This window comes from Meriones unguiculatus, chromosome X (assembly GCF_030254825.1).
Source record: "Meriones unguiculatus strain TT.TT164.6M chromosome X, Bangor_MerUng_6.1, whole genome shotgun sequence".
Taxonomy (NCBI): Eukaryota; Metazoa; Chordata; class Mammalia; order Rodentia; family Muridae; genus Meriones; species Meriones unguiculatus.
In genome coordinates this window covers 119,077,366-119,091,509 of record NC_083369.1, presented here as the reverse complement: position 1 = coordinate 119,091,509, position 14,144 = coordinate 119,077,366, and the positions used below count along the sequence as shown (strand labels likewise).

The 14,144-nt window shown below is 39.8% G+C and overlaps 1 pseudogene; it reads left to right on the top strand.

The window, feature by feature from the left end:
* Positions 1–392: 392 nt before the first annotated feature.
* LOC110542454 (calcineurin subunit B type 1-like) lies at positions 393–1,045 on the top strand (annotated as a pseudogene).
* Positions 1,046–14,144: the final 13,099 nt, after the last annotated feature.

The following is a 14,144-nucleotide window of genomic DNA, read 5'->3' as shown; positions in this document are numbered from 1 at the left end:
ACTTACAGCCAGTCCTGAGGAAACCTGATAAAACAGGATCAGAGGAAAGGGGAGGAGGTCCTCCTCAATCAGTGGACTTGGAAAGGGGCAGAGAGGAGATGAGGGAGGGAGGGAGGGTTTGGGAGGGAATAAGGGAGCAGGATACAGCTGGGATACAGAGTTAATAAAATGTAACTAATAATAAAAAATAAAAATAAAAAATAAAACAACAATAAGAAAAAATAAATAAATAAATCAAGGTGCCTTTGAGGTTGCAGTCAGCACAAGCCACTGTAGCAAGTCAGGGCTGCCCATGAGTGGGAGGTTGCAAACCTCCCTCCAGCTGTAGCATCTCCCACAGGGACCCTGCCCTCCTTGCTCAGGACAGCAAGATGCTGTGGCTACACCAGAACTGCTTGCCGAACAAGATGGGAAATGAGGCAAGTTGCCCTTTGAAAATATGCTCACACTTTGATGCTGATGAAATTGAAAGGCTATAAAAGAGATCCAAGAAACTGAATTTGGACAGTTCTGGTTCTTTGAAATTGGAAGAGTTCATGTCTCTGCTTGAGGTACATTAGAATCCTTTAGTACAGAGGGTAATAAACATATTTGACACAGACAGAGAAGTATGCAGATGGAGGAGTAGACTTCAGAAAATTCATTTAAGGAGTTTCTCAGTTCTGTTTCAAAGGCGATAAGGAACCAAAGTTGAGGGATGCTCTCTGTTATCTATGACATGGATAAAGATGGCTATGGCTATATTTCCAATGGGAAACTCTTCCAGGTGTTGAAGATGATGGTGGGGAACAATCTGAAAGATACACAGTTACAGCATATTGTAGACAAAAAAATTATAAATCCAAATAAGGACGGAGATGGAAGAACATACTTTGACAAAGGCTGTGCTGTTGTAGGTGGTTTGGATATCCACAAAAAGATGGTGGTAGATGTGTTCTACAACTTAACATTATTCCTTCTCTTTTCTGCAATAGTACTATTGGCCAGAAGTAAAAAATTCTGGTTACGTTTATGTAACAGTCTTCTCTTTAGAGTTTTTCGATAAAAATTGGTTTTATAATCGTGAATGGTAAATGGCAGGTTGAATCAAGGTAAAAGTATATTAAGTTTAGCACAACTGCCTACAGTTGCTCTTCCTTAGTTGTTCCTTCAGCTGAGTGCTGCATATCATGGGCTTTGTCTGTGAAAGAAACATTTAAGTGTTTACTGTCTTTGCATGTCATGGCGTTTTGCATGTAGATCAATTTTAAATGTACCTCTTGTTTACATAGTTTGCATAAATTTAAAAGATAATGTTGCCAAACTTTGGAAATGTTAATACCCAAAATGAAAATCTCCACTGCCTGTAAGTTCTTTCTCTCTCTAGATCAGCAAGTGGCTTTCAATCCCAGCCAATGTTTTCATCTGTCCCAGTCTAAATTGCTATGTGCTCTGCTTCAAGAGGAATCTAGTCTTTTCTGAATTTTTTGTATATAGTTATTTGTTACAAAATTTTGACAAAAGCTTCCTATATCTCTTGCTTGTGCATATCATGGCTGGTGTTCATGAAAAAAAAATAGTGAAAACTGTGTCCTTACTAGAAACATTCTTTGTATAGTTGGTGTGAGGGAGCTGGAAAGGGCATGGTTTATGTTGAATGTTTACATTTTCCTCTGCATAATACATGTCTTGTTGTGACATCTTCAGAGAACACCATACTTTATGGGTAAGAAAATAAAATATTTGAAACTATATACAATAAGACTGGGTGTGGTAGCTCATATCTCTAAGCCTAGTAGTCCAGCTGCAGACTGAGGCAGAAAGACACCAGAGCCAAGGATATCAAGGAGCAAATATGGGCACCTTGTCCTAAAAAAAAGACAAAAACATTGGTTTTTGTGGTACAAGCCTGCAACCTCAGCTTATCAAGAGGCTGAAGGAGGAACATCCTGTAATTGAGACCTGCCATGTTTACAGAGCAAATTGAAGTCCAATCGACATAGCTAAGTGAGATCCTTCATTAAAAACAATAAAAAAAAAATTTAAAAAAATTAAAAAAAATAAAAAAAATAAATGAGACCTCATGAAAAAAAAAAATAAATTCCTCCATTTTGCTTAGATTTTCCAAAAAAAAAAAAAAAAGAAAGAAAATAAAAAAACATTTGGAAGTGTTCAGGTATATAGCTCAAGAGTTCAGTACTTGCCAACTGGTTTATTCTGGCTCATAGTTTGAGCCCTTAGAAGAGCTCCCCATACTAATACCTAGCCTCTTTATACAACAATGACTTGCTCAACAACTAAAAATAAAAAAATTAACAAATTAAAGGAGATGTCATTATAATATAGCACACTGTTTTTTGTTCACTTAGGCAGGCAAAATATTTTATTATATTACTCTGTTCATTTATTGCATTTCCACAATAATTTTCAAAACTAAATGTAATGTAAAATAGTGTAGAAAATGAGAGTTAACTGAAATTTATCTAGAGACAAAATGTTAGAAAAAAGTCAAGAGAGCTATCAGGTCTCTATTCCACAGAAAAACATCAGGCCCAGCCATTTTCATGGAAGCATTCCATGCAACATCTAGGACCAAGTAGTTCCAGCATTGCAGTTTCAGAATGAAATAATGAAGAAATTCAAATTTACTTTATTCAACAAGTATAAATCTTACTAACAAAATATAACCATGGATGGACACACATGGAGAAAGAGAGAGAGAGAGAGAGAGAGAGAGAGAGAGAGAGAGAGAAAAAACAAAGTTAAAACTCTACAAAATAAATTTAAAAACTCAAAAGTAGGACCTGGGGAATAGACTTAATCAGTTAAGTCCTTGGCATACAAGCAAGAGACCTGAATTGGATCACAAGAATCCCTGTGAAATAACCCAGTGTGGTACTGCATGTCTGTCATTCAAGGGTGGGGAAGCATAAGAGAGTGAAGATGAAGACAGGAAAATTCCTGGATCTCACTAGCCAGCCAACTATTCTGTAGGAACTCAATGGCTGGCTCTTTGATCCCCCCACACACCAGAGGGAGGAGCAGCCCTGCTAGCCCACAGAGGAAGACTTTGCAGCCAGGCTTGATGAGACCTGATAAGCTAGAGTCAGATGAAAGGAGAGGAGGTCCTCCCCTATCAGTGACTTGGAAAGAGATAGGGAGAAGATGAGGGAGGGAGGGTGGGATTGGGAGGGAATGAGGGAGCAGGATACAGCTGAGATACAACTTTAATAAACTGTAATTAATATTTAAAAAAGACTAAATTAGTGTCATGCTAAGGCTGAAATAACTTCTATGTTCTGTCAAAACAAAGGTAGAAAGATTACTCAGACCCACATCTAACACTGATAGAATTGTGATTTTTTTGCCTTTCAAAATGCTGGTGTCCCTGAGCTTCAGCACCAAGACACTTTGCTGTGGCCTCAAAGGAAGGACTCTTTTAATCTTAGTTGCCCGATTACTGTCATGGTCTGGATTTTTTTCACCTGGATTTATCACATTTTTGAGGCAAGAAAAACCTCATGCAAACAGAATTCAACCACATTTCCTTCTGACTGGGAGGATTCAGGAAAGTTTTCTAGTGAAGAAGTTACAGAATGTCATGCCTTTCACTGAGCCTGGATAACTTTGGTTGACTCTAGTGTTTGCAGACACCAAAACTGACTGAGTCCTTCTAACACTCCTATGAGGCATGTCCTTACACTGAAGTCAGTTCTACTTGAGAAGAGCAGGCCTAAGGGGCCTTGGGGACTAAGAAGGATAGGGCTTTTGGGAGCCCTGTTCTGCATAAGACTAGGCCTCTTGAGGAGCCTTCTTATAAACAAGGAAGACAGGCATCTCAGGAAGTCTCCTTATTGTTAAAGATAGGCTCATTGAGGAACCATTTGTGTTGATGATTGTTAATATTTAATACTGATTTATCTTTTAGTTAAACAGCAGCTATTCCTAAACCAGCTGTATTCCTAAATTACCACACAGAGACTAGGACTAATTTCATTAACCTAGAGCACAATGCTGGGCAATTATTACTCCATCCTAAGACTCCAAGCCTACATAGCTTCCTCCCATTCAGATTTCCCACATTATGCTTGCTTTAATCATATTTTAGGTTCAGTTGATTTCTCCTGCTGTTTCTCCTCTCGGATCTCTCCTCCCACTCTTTCTTTCTCCTCCCCTTGGGACCAGGATGTCCCACTCTTTTTTCTCCATTCCTCAGCATTGGCTAGTTGTGTTTATTGGCAATACAGAGAACAAATGGTACAATGTTTACCCACACTTGACACAGGCAAATGCTTAGAATAAGCATCACAATGCAATATCTGGATTTATACCAGGTAATGGTTTAGAGAAATCAGCATTTGAATGAACAAGGCTATATTGTTTGCATTACACAAGAGCATTATACCAACACACTTTATATGTCTGAAGGGGGAATAACAAACCAACATGCGTGAGACAGGTGAAGTGTGGAAGATCCAGAGAAGTGTTGGACAGTACATAAATATTTCAATGAAAATTGGCAAAGCACTGGTACGGAAGGGAGGAGCTTTTAATATTTGACTCATTTCCTTGTATTTTTTAAAATACTAAAACGTATTTCATATTTATTTTTATTTATTTATATGTATGTGTCTGTGTCTGTACAGGCCAGGAAAAAACACACGAACAAAACTAAACAACAACAAAAAACCATCTGCTATGTTCTAGGATCACAATTCTGGGCCTCTGGGAGGGCAATCGTGCTATATATTTAATAAACTAGAAAGTAGGAGGGCTCAAATATCCTAGCATCCCAGCAGTTCATGGGAGGGTTATGAAGGGAAAACGAGAAAAACTTCGGCTAGTTACTGCGCTGCTAGAGCTCACATACCCCCAGTCACATAGCGAAACCAAGTATGCACGGAAAACACCAAGCACGCATGCGCACTCCATTCAGCCACTCAGCAAGGAGGCTGGCTCATACCGGCTTCTCTCTCGCTTGACCAAGTGTCCATTTTGCTTGAGACGCTTCCAGAGAACGGTAAGTCCGGTCACCCAAGGAGGGTTGTTTCAGGGGCAAGGAGGAGACAAATGTGAGAAGGGGAGGAGGAGTGTAAGAAGAGGAGAAGGAGTGTGAGGAGGGACCGAGTAAGCGCCTTCGAGGAAGTCCCGGTCACCATTTTAGCTGTGAGGCAAATCCCGTTGGTGGTACCGGAGGCCGCAGACAGGAAAATGGAGGTGGTCCGGCCTTACCAAGGTCGCTGACGGGAAAATGGAGGTGGGGGACATTACCAAGGTCGCTGACGGGAAAATGGAGGTGGTCCGGCCTTACCAAGGTCGCTGACGGGAAAATGGAGGTGGGGGACCTTACCAAGGTCGCTAACAGGAAAATGGAGGTGGGGACCTTACCAAGGTCGCTAACAGGAAAATGGAGGTGGGGGACATTACCAAGGACTCTGACGGGAAAATGGAGGTGGGGACCTTACCAAGGTCACTAACAGGAAAATGGAGGTGGGGACCTTACCAAGGTCGCTGACGGGAAAATGGAGGTGGGGACATTACCAAGGTCGCTGACAGGAAAATGGAGGTGGGGACCTTACCAAGGTCGCTAACAGGAAAATGGAGGTGGGGGACCTTACTAAGGTCGCTGACGGGAAAATGGAGGTGGCAGACTTTATGAAGGCAGCTTACAGGAAAATGGAGGTGGGGACATTACCAAGGTCACTGACGGGAAAATGGAGGTGGGGACCTTACCAAGGTCGCTGACGGGAAAATGGAGGTGGGGAACTTACCAAGGTCGCTAACAGGAAAATGGAGGTGGGGGACCTTGCCAAGGTCGCTGACAGGAAAATGGAGGTGGGGGACCTTACCAAGGTCACTGACAGGAAAATGGAGGTGGGGGACCTTACCAATGTCTCTGACAGGAAAATGGAGGTGGGGACCTTACCAAGGTCGCTGACAGGAAAATGGAGGTGGGGGGCATTACCAAGGTCGCTGACAGGAAAATGGAGTTGGGGAACCTTACCAAGGTCACTAGCAGGTGGTGGTTAACCTTACCTGAGGCCTTTGATACAAATGTGGAGGTGTGGATTAGCCTCACCAAGGCCCCTGACAGGAAAATGGATATGGTGAAACTTGCTGAGTACTGAGCCTTGAACAGGCAGACCCCTGGTTGGAAGGAAGGAAATCCTAGAGGAGTGGGAGCACTATGAGGAATATGCTGTCATCACAGAGATGGCCACTGGGAGCAATGGGGGAGGTTAGAGGAGAGGGGTCAGGATTCACATAAGGAGGAGCTGAGAGGGTAGGAGGATTTGGAGAATGGTGATTTGGGTTGATCTGGGAACTGGGAGAGACCAAGTGTATGTAAGAGCCACTGGGGCCCTTGCAGATGTGGCTGGAAGCATGTTGCCTGCAGCCTGGTGTATTGAGGACAAAAACTAATTTACCTCTTTATATTCCCCGAAGCCAGGCTGTATCCTTTAGAACCCTACTGTTGTGTTTCTCTATATGGTGTTGTACGAGTTTGGTATAGATTGTACGAACATTACTTATTTAAAGACAAGAGTAGATTTAAAAATAAATTCTGCTTATGTGCTATGTCTATAGTGCCTTTCATGCTTGCAGAGGCTGGAAAGGACATTATATTCGCTGGAGTTTTAGTTCCTTCCAGTCGTTTGTGAGCTTAGTAGCACTGACTGCTGGTGCTGGGAACTGAATGTCTGTTTTGGGGAAGAAGGGGGTGGGCAGATGGTGGCAGGGTCAGTGGCTTGTGGCACACAGCACTCTGGAGGCAGAGGCAGATGGATCCCTGAGTTTGAGGCTAGCCTGGTCTACAAACTATGTTCCAGGACACCCAGTGCTATACAGAGACCCATCTTGAAGAAAAAATAGTGGCTAAAAGGTGGCTAAGTGCTTGTAACTGCTGAGCCATTTTGATAGTCCTGTTTTTACTGTTTGTTTTTCTAAGGCACTATATTACTCTGTATTTGGAAATGGCCTGCTAATATTCCTGCTTCAGTCTTTTATGAGTATTGGGATTATAACAGTGTATAAGCACATCCATCTCTTTGGTTGTTCCCTTGGGCTTTTTGTTCGTGTGCTTTTTTGACTGTTTTTTAGACACAGTCTCACTGTAAGCCAGAATGAGCAGGAACTCCATATGTGGCTTGGGTTGGCTGTGCACTAGCAATTTTCAACCTCCAGAATGGAATGCTAAGATTAAAGAGACTCACCATGGATGAATCTTTTTTTTTTTTTTTTTTCTGGCAGTTTTGACAGTTGAGCGCAGGCCTTCTTGCATGGTAACCACCAAACTACCTCCCCAGCTCTGTCGAATTTTGTTTTATATTTGGTTTGCTAGCAGCATATTTGGAGTATGCTTGTGAGTTACAGTGATAGCATCTATATACTGACTTATATATTGTTTCAAAATTCTTAAGAATCTGTCAGTGTTGGGCCAAAAGTTAGATATTCCAGTGGTTAAGTATAAACACATTACAAATCAGGGTTAAAGTCATCATTACATTTTTTCATAAGACTTTCAGTTATCTGTGTAGGTTTGGACGTCAGTAAATATGTGTATGAGAGCTCAGCTGCTTTGTTACAAGGTTTAGAGCTGGTGGAACAGGAAGTTATGAGTTCACCTGGTGTTGTGAATCAAGTTTAGATCCACTGCAAGTAGAGAATGTGCTCATAAAAACAGAGCCTGTGCCCAGATGTTTTGGCTTTGTTGCTCTTCTTGTGGAGCTCCTGTCCCTCCAGGTCTTTCTATCTTCCCTTTCTTTCATAAGATACTCCTCATTCTGCCCAACGTTTGGCTATGTGTCTCAGCATCTTTTTAAATACCGTGCTCAGTACAGCCCTCTCTTTTTTTTTTTTAATTCAGAAATGAGAAATTGTTAACTTCTTTTTTCTTCTTTATTTTTTTATTAATTACCACATATTCACATTATATTCCAGCTGTAGCCCCCTCCCTTATTCACTCCCAGGCCCCCTCACTCCCTCACCTACTCTCTTGCACCTATCCAAATCCACTGAGAGGGGAGGTCCTCCTCCCTTCCATCTGACCCTAGCCTATCATCTTAACTGGCTATGTTGTCTTCCTCAGTGGTCTGGTACAGCTGCACTCCCTCCTCAGGGGAAGATGATCAAAGAGCCAACCACTGGGTTCTTATCAGAGACAGTCCCTGTTCCACTTACTAGGGAACTCACTTGATACTGAGTGGCCATGGGATATATCTGAGCAGGAGTTCTAGATTATAACCATGCATGGTCAGTCTCAAAAAAGACCCCTTGTCCTAAATGTTTTGGTTCTGTTGCTCTTCTTGTGGAGCTCCTGTCCCCTACAGGTCCTTTCATCTCCCTCTCCTTTCATAAGTTTCCCTGCACTCTGCCCAAAGTTTGGCTATTAGTTTCAGCATCTGTTTTGATACCCTGCTGGCTAGAGTCTTTCAGAGGCCCTTTGTGGTAGGGCTCCTGTCCTGTTCTCTGTTTTCTCCCTCTTTTGATGTCCAACCCATTTACCTTTCTGAGTAAGGATTGATCATCTTACTCAGGGTCCTCCTTGCTTAGCTTCTTTAGGTGTACAGATTTTAGTGTGTTTATCCGATATTGTATGTCTAATATCCACTTATAAGTGTGTTTATACCATGTGTGTCTTTCTGCTTCTGAGAAACCCCACACAGGATGATCTTTTCTAGCTTCCACCATTTGCCAGCAAATTTCATGAAATTCCTTGTTTTTAATTGCTGAGTAGTATTCCATTGGGTAAGTATATCACAATTTCTGTATCCATTCCTCAGTTGATGGATCTCTGGATTGTTTACAGATTCAGGCTATTACAAATAAAGCAGCTACTAAAATGGTTGAGCAAATATACTTGTTATATACTTGAGCATATTTTGGATATATGCATAGGAGTGTTACAGCTGGATCTTGAGGGAGCACTATTCCTAATTTTTTGAGAAAGTGCCAGATTGATTTCCAAAGTGGTTGTACAAGTTTACAATCCCATCAACACATCCTCCACATCCTCTCCAGCAAGTATTGTCACTTGAGTTTTTGATCTTAGCCATTCTGATGGGTGTAAGGCAAAATCTTGGGGTCATTTTAATTTGCATTTCCCTGATGACTAAGGACTTTGAACATTTCTTTAAATGTTTCTCTGCTGGAGAGATGGCTCAGCCATTAAATGCTAGGCTCACTACCATTAATAAATTTGTTACCTTCTGATTCAATAATATATGGAAACTTGAAACCTTTTATTCAGCTAAGGTAATTCTTAGTAGATGTTTTACATTTTATTTTTTATTTCACTTAATTGCTTTGCTTTGGATTTAGATGACAGATCTGCTATTCTCTTTCAGTTTTCAGTGAAAAAAACATTAAAATATATTTTTCTGTGACAAAAGAAGTCTTAAGTCTCAGAAGCCACCAATGGACAAAGAGGAGCATTCAATAATCTACATCAATGATGATAGTGAAGAAGAAGTAGTTGAGGAAGTGATAGAAATAAAAGATGATGTTGTGGAGTGTTCAGCAGAGTCTAATCTAACAGGTACAGTACATACAGTTCTGAGTCCTGGTGGTATCCCACAGTGCATGTTTGTGTTTGGAGGGAGGGGCTTGGTCAGAGGGCAATTTACAGGATTTAGGTTTCTCCTTCCACCATGATTGTCTCAAGGAAGGGTCATGATGATTTCAGGAGTGACATTAACCTCTGTAACCTTATCTGCTAAGTCATTTGACCTACATGGTTTATTTGATTTTTACAGAGGTGCTTAGAGTAAAATATATAGCTAGTATTTTTATATAATTTGTTGACACTTTTTTGTTCTTTATAAGCCTGTATCAAATTTCCAGGAATGCATATAGTTCCTTTCCTTTGCAGTTCACACACATAAATAAATTATAATACCCTACCATGGTATTGCCCTAGAAAGACTTGAAAATCTACTATTGTAAAATGGTCATACCTTATGATTGTATTTCATCTAACTTTCAGAATAACATATGGCTTTTATGTTTTGCTTTAAGATATAATATTGGAAAATGCCTGAAAGAACTACAAATAAAATTACTGTTTTATTAAAATTCACTAAACTAACATGTTTAAGTTAAAGTTTTTCATTTTTCTTGTTAGAAGCAGAAAACTGTGAAGTACTTGGTAGTGCTGAGAAGGCATTGGTTCCTCCAAGAAGGGATGGAGATACGGGGTAATACATATTTCCTTTTCTGCTCAATGAATTGTTTTTATACCTGTAATCTCAGCACTAGGGAGGTGGAGGCAGCAGGGTAAGATGGGTCAGTGACAATATCACCTACATATTTAGTTTATGGTCATCTTGAGCTAAATGGGTTCTTGTTTTTTTTTCTTTGAAAAATAGCAAAATAGCATAAGAAATGTTTACTTTGATTATCAAGTATTGAATATATTATTTCACATGTGATAATTTCTTGAAACCAAGCATTTTATATTATAAATACTTAATGAAAAGGCTTATCATTGGTAGTACTTGGGATCAAACTTAATGCATTGTACATGGGTTTAATGCTTTCCACTGAACTAAATTCACAGCTTTAATTTTTTTACAGACATGAAGTAAGGAATAAGCTGGAAAAAATTGGAGGTACAGTTTTTGATGTATTTGTATCCAGAGAAAATTGTTTAAAACTATTCAGTGTTAATGTATGATAGGATTGTTAATTAATGCTTAATTCTCAGTGATAGTATTCTACACAAATATTTTTGAATTAACACCAGAGATTTTCTTAGTTAACTTTTTTCCTTGATAAGAAAAGTAAAACTGATACTTTTGGGTATATGTGACTTAAATGAAATTGCAGAAAAAAACATGGATGAGAAAAGTTTTTTTTTAATAATTCTTTGCATTAACAGATTTATATGTACACATCACATATCAATGTTTCATTTACTGTATTCTCTAGTAATCCTCCTGGGTTCCTTTCACCGCCCCAACTTCTTTTTCTTTAAAAACAGCATCTCTACTACTGTAATAGGCCTCCAGAACTTCATAGGCCCCCAGAACTTAGCACAACTGAGGTCATGATAGAAAACTATTCAGGCCTTGAAACTCAGCAAATAGGGAGAAATCCTCTTGTCTTATTCAGGATTACTATTGATGTGAAGAAAAACCATGACCAAAGCAACATGGGAATAAAGGGGCTATTTGGCTTCCTCTTCCACATCAAAGTTCATGATGAGAGAAAGTCAGGACAAAAACTCAAACAAGGCAGTAACCTGGAGGCAGGAGCTGATGCAGAAACCATGGAAGAGTGCCGCTTATTGACTTGCTCCTTATGACTTCTTTTTTTTTTTCTTTTCTTCTTTTCTTTTTTTTCTCTTCTCTTCTGTTTTGTTTTCTCCTTTCTTTTCTCTTTTCTTTTCTGTACTTCTTTTCTTCCTTCATTTTATTAAATAATTTTTTTTGAGATAGCATTTCTTTGTGTAGTCTTCACTACCCTGGACTTGCTTTGTGGATCAAGATGACTTTGAACTCAAAGAGTTAAGCCTGCCTCTGACTACCTGATTGCTAGTATTGCAGGCATGCACCACAGCTCCTGGATGGCTCAGCCTCATTTTTTATAGAACATGTGCCCAAGGATATGTCGATGTGTTTCTGTGTCTTTTTGTCTGTCTGTGTCAGTCTGGATCTGTCTGTCTCTGTCTTTGTAGCTGTCCCTGTCTGTCTGTCTGTTTATCTTTCTCTCATAATGCTCCATTTTAAACTCTACTTTATTTGGGGTATTTAGGCCTCCACTTCCGTTCCAACCTCCCAACCTTATGTAGGAGAGAAAAAGTTAGTAGGGAGAGAGGTCCCTTTACTTCTGTTGAGAGCCAGTGGGTCTTTTAGGACTATACCAATCTCCATCAACCAGAGACACAGCTGTCAGTGTTCTCCACGACAGTATGCCACAAAGCTTTTCTCTCCATCTGTTTGCTCCAAACCACCACACCCACTGTCCATCTCTCAGGTCTCTCCAAACTTCTACTTGTCACGTGCCAAAACTTCACTAACTCAATTTATATCCTCAGGTTCCTAGATCACTCCCCTTTCCATGCCTCACATGGAAGGCAGTAGGTAAGCCTTTACCAGCTGGCCAAAGCCACAATTAACAGGTGTGGACAAACTATATCTCACTAAAGTATCATGCTTGGAATTAAAACAAAAACATATTTACATAACATAACTGAATTAACAAAGGAACCAAAACTTCCTTGCCCCTCCCCTTCTGATTTGGGCTCTCTGCCGGCAATCACTAATTAAGAAAATGCCCAAGGTTTGGCTATGAGACCCAGCATCTTCTTCAATAACCACATAGGTAGAATTATTCTGTGGTAAGATCCTGCCCTGTTCCCTGTCTCCTCCTGCTTGATGTCTATAATGTTTGCCTTTCTAAATGAGGATTAAGCATCTTCCCTAGGGCCCTCCTTGTTGTTTAGCTTCTTTAAGACTATAGATTTTTATATGTTTTTCCTATGTTAAATATGTCTAATATCCACTTAGAAGTGAGTATATGCCATGTGTGTCTTTCTGCTTCTGAGTTACCTCACTCAGGATGATTTTTTCTAGTTCCATCCATTTGAGTTAATATTTTATGATTTCTTTGTGTTTAAGTGTTGAGTACTATACCATTGTGTAAATGTACCACATTTTCTTTATCCATTCTTCAGTTAAGGGACATCTGTGTTATTTCCAACTTCTGGCTATTACGAATAAATCTGCTACCAATATAGTGGAGTAAATGTCCTATGGTAGAAGATGCTAAGTTGCATAGCCAAACCTTGGATAGAGTGCAGGGAATCTTATGGTAGAAAGGGGAGATAGAAGGACCTGGAGAGAACAGGAACTCCACAAGGAGACCAAGAGAGAAAAATTCTGGGCCCAGGGGTGCCCGCAGAGACTGATGACAACCAAGGACCATGCATGAAGAAGACCTAGACTTCCTGCTCAAACATAACCCTTGGGCAGCTCACTTTCAATGTGTGTTCCATAGTAAGGAGAGTAGGTTTTGTCTCTGGACTCAGAACTGGAACACTGTTCACATCCCCCTGCTGGGGCAGCCTTGCCAGGCCACAGAGAAAATGGATCTACACAGGCCTGAGGAGACCTGATAAGCTAGGGTCCGATATCATGGGAGGAGGAACTCCCCTATCAATTGACTAGAGAAGAGGAAAATGAGGAGAAGAAGGAGGAAGGGTAGGACTGGGAGGAAGTGAGAGATGGAGCTGCTGCCTGCCTGGATACAAATTGAATAAATTGTAATAAATAGTAAAAAAAAATTTAAAAGTCCCTACAGGCTTGCCTATAGTCCTATCTCATAGAGGAATTTCATTAAATGAGGTTACCTTCTCTCAGGTGAATTTAAATTATATCAAGTTGACATAAAACTATCCATCCCATCTGTTAAAACAGCAACAAAGGTGAAATTGGTGATTCCATGATGTGCTAGGAAAGTCCCTGAGTGAAAAATCTATACATGTACTGACTCTGCTATTTTTACTTTTCTAGTTCTACTTTTGTGAACAGAAATGTGCCAACCACTATATGGGTTTTGTGCATAAAAATTAAGGACTCTAAAGCTCAGGTGGCATTCAATTTTTTAAATTTAACTCAATTTAAAAATATTTTGAAACAAGCTCTCACCATGTAACCTTAATTTGTCTATGATTCACTACTTAGCTATCCTTGAACTCAGGGATCTGCCTGCATCTGCCTCCCAACTGCCAGTATAAGTGGTGTGTGACAGCCACACCCAGCCTGGATTCTGGCTGTTTAATAGGGTGGGTTTTATTTATTTATTTTTTTAGGATTATTTCAAACAGTAATACAGCCAAGCATCCTGCCAAGTACAGAGTATTCTATAATATAAAAAAAAATAATAATTTGTCATTTCTTCTAATTTTTCCTTGGGATCTTTAAAAATTAAAAGTTTTTCTTGTTCTGTTATTTTGTTTATTAGATCTTTTTTATGATCCCCCAAACATACAAGATTATCTTTAGTAGGCAGATCAGAATTCTATTAATGTTAGTATTTCTCATTTACAACACCTAGGAACACAAAGGTTTCCAATTTCAGAATTTTCTTTGACTTTGGAATATTTGTATGAACATTACTGACTGAGTATATCTAGTCTGAAAAGTAAAAACATTGAGTGCAAG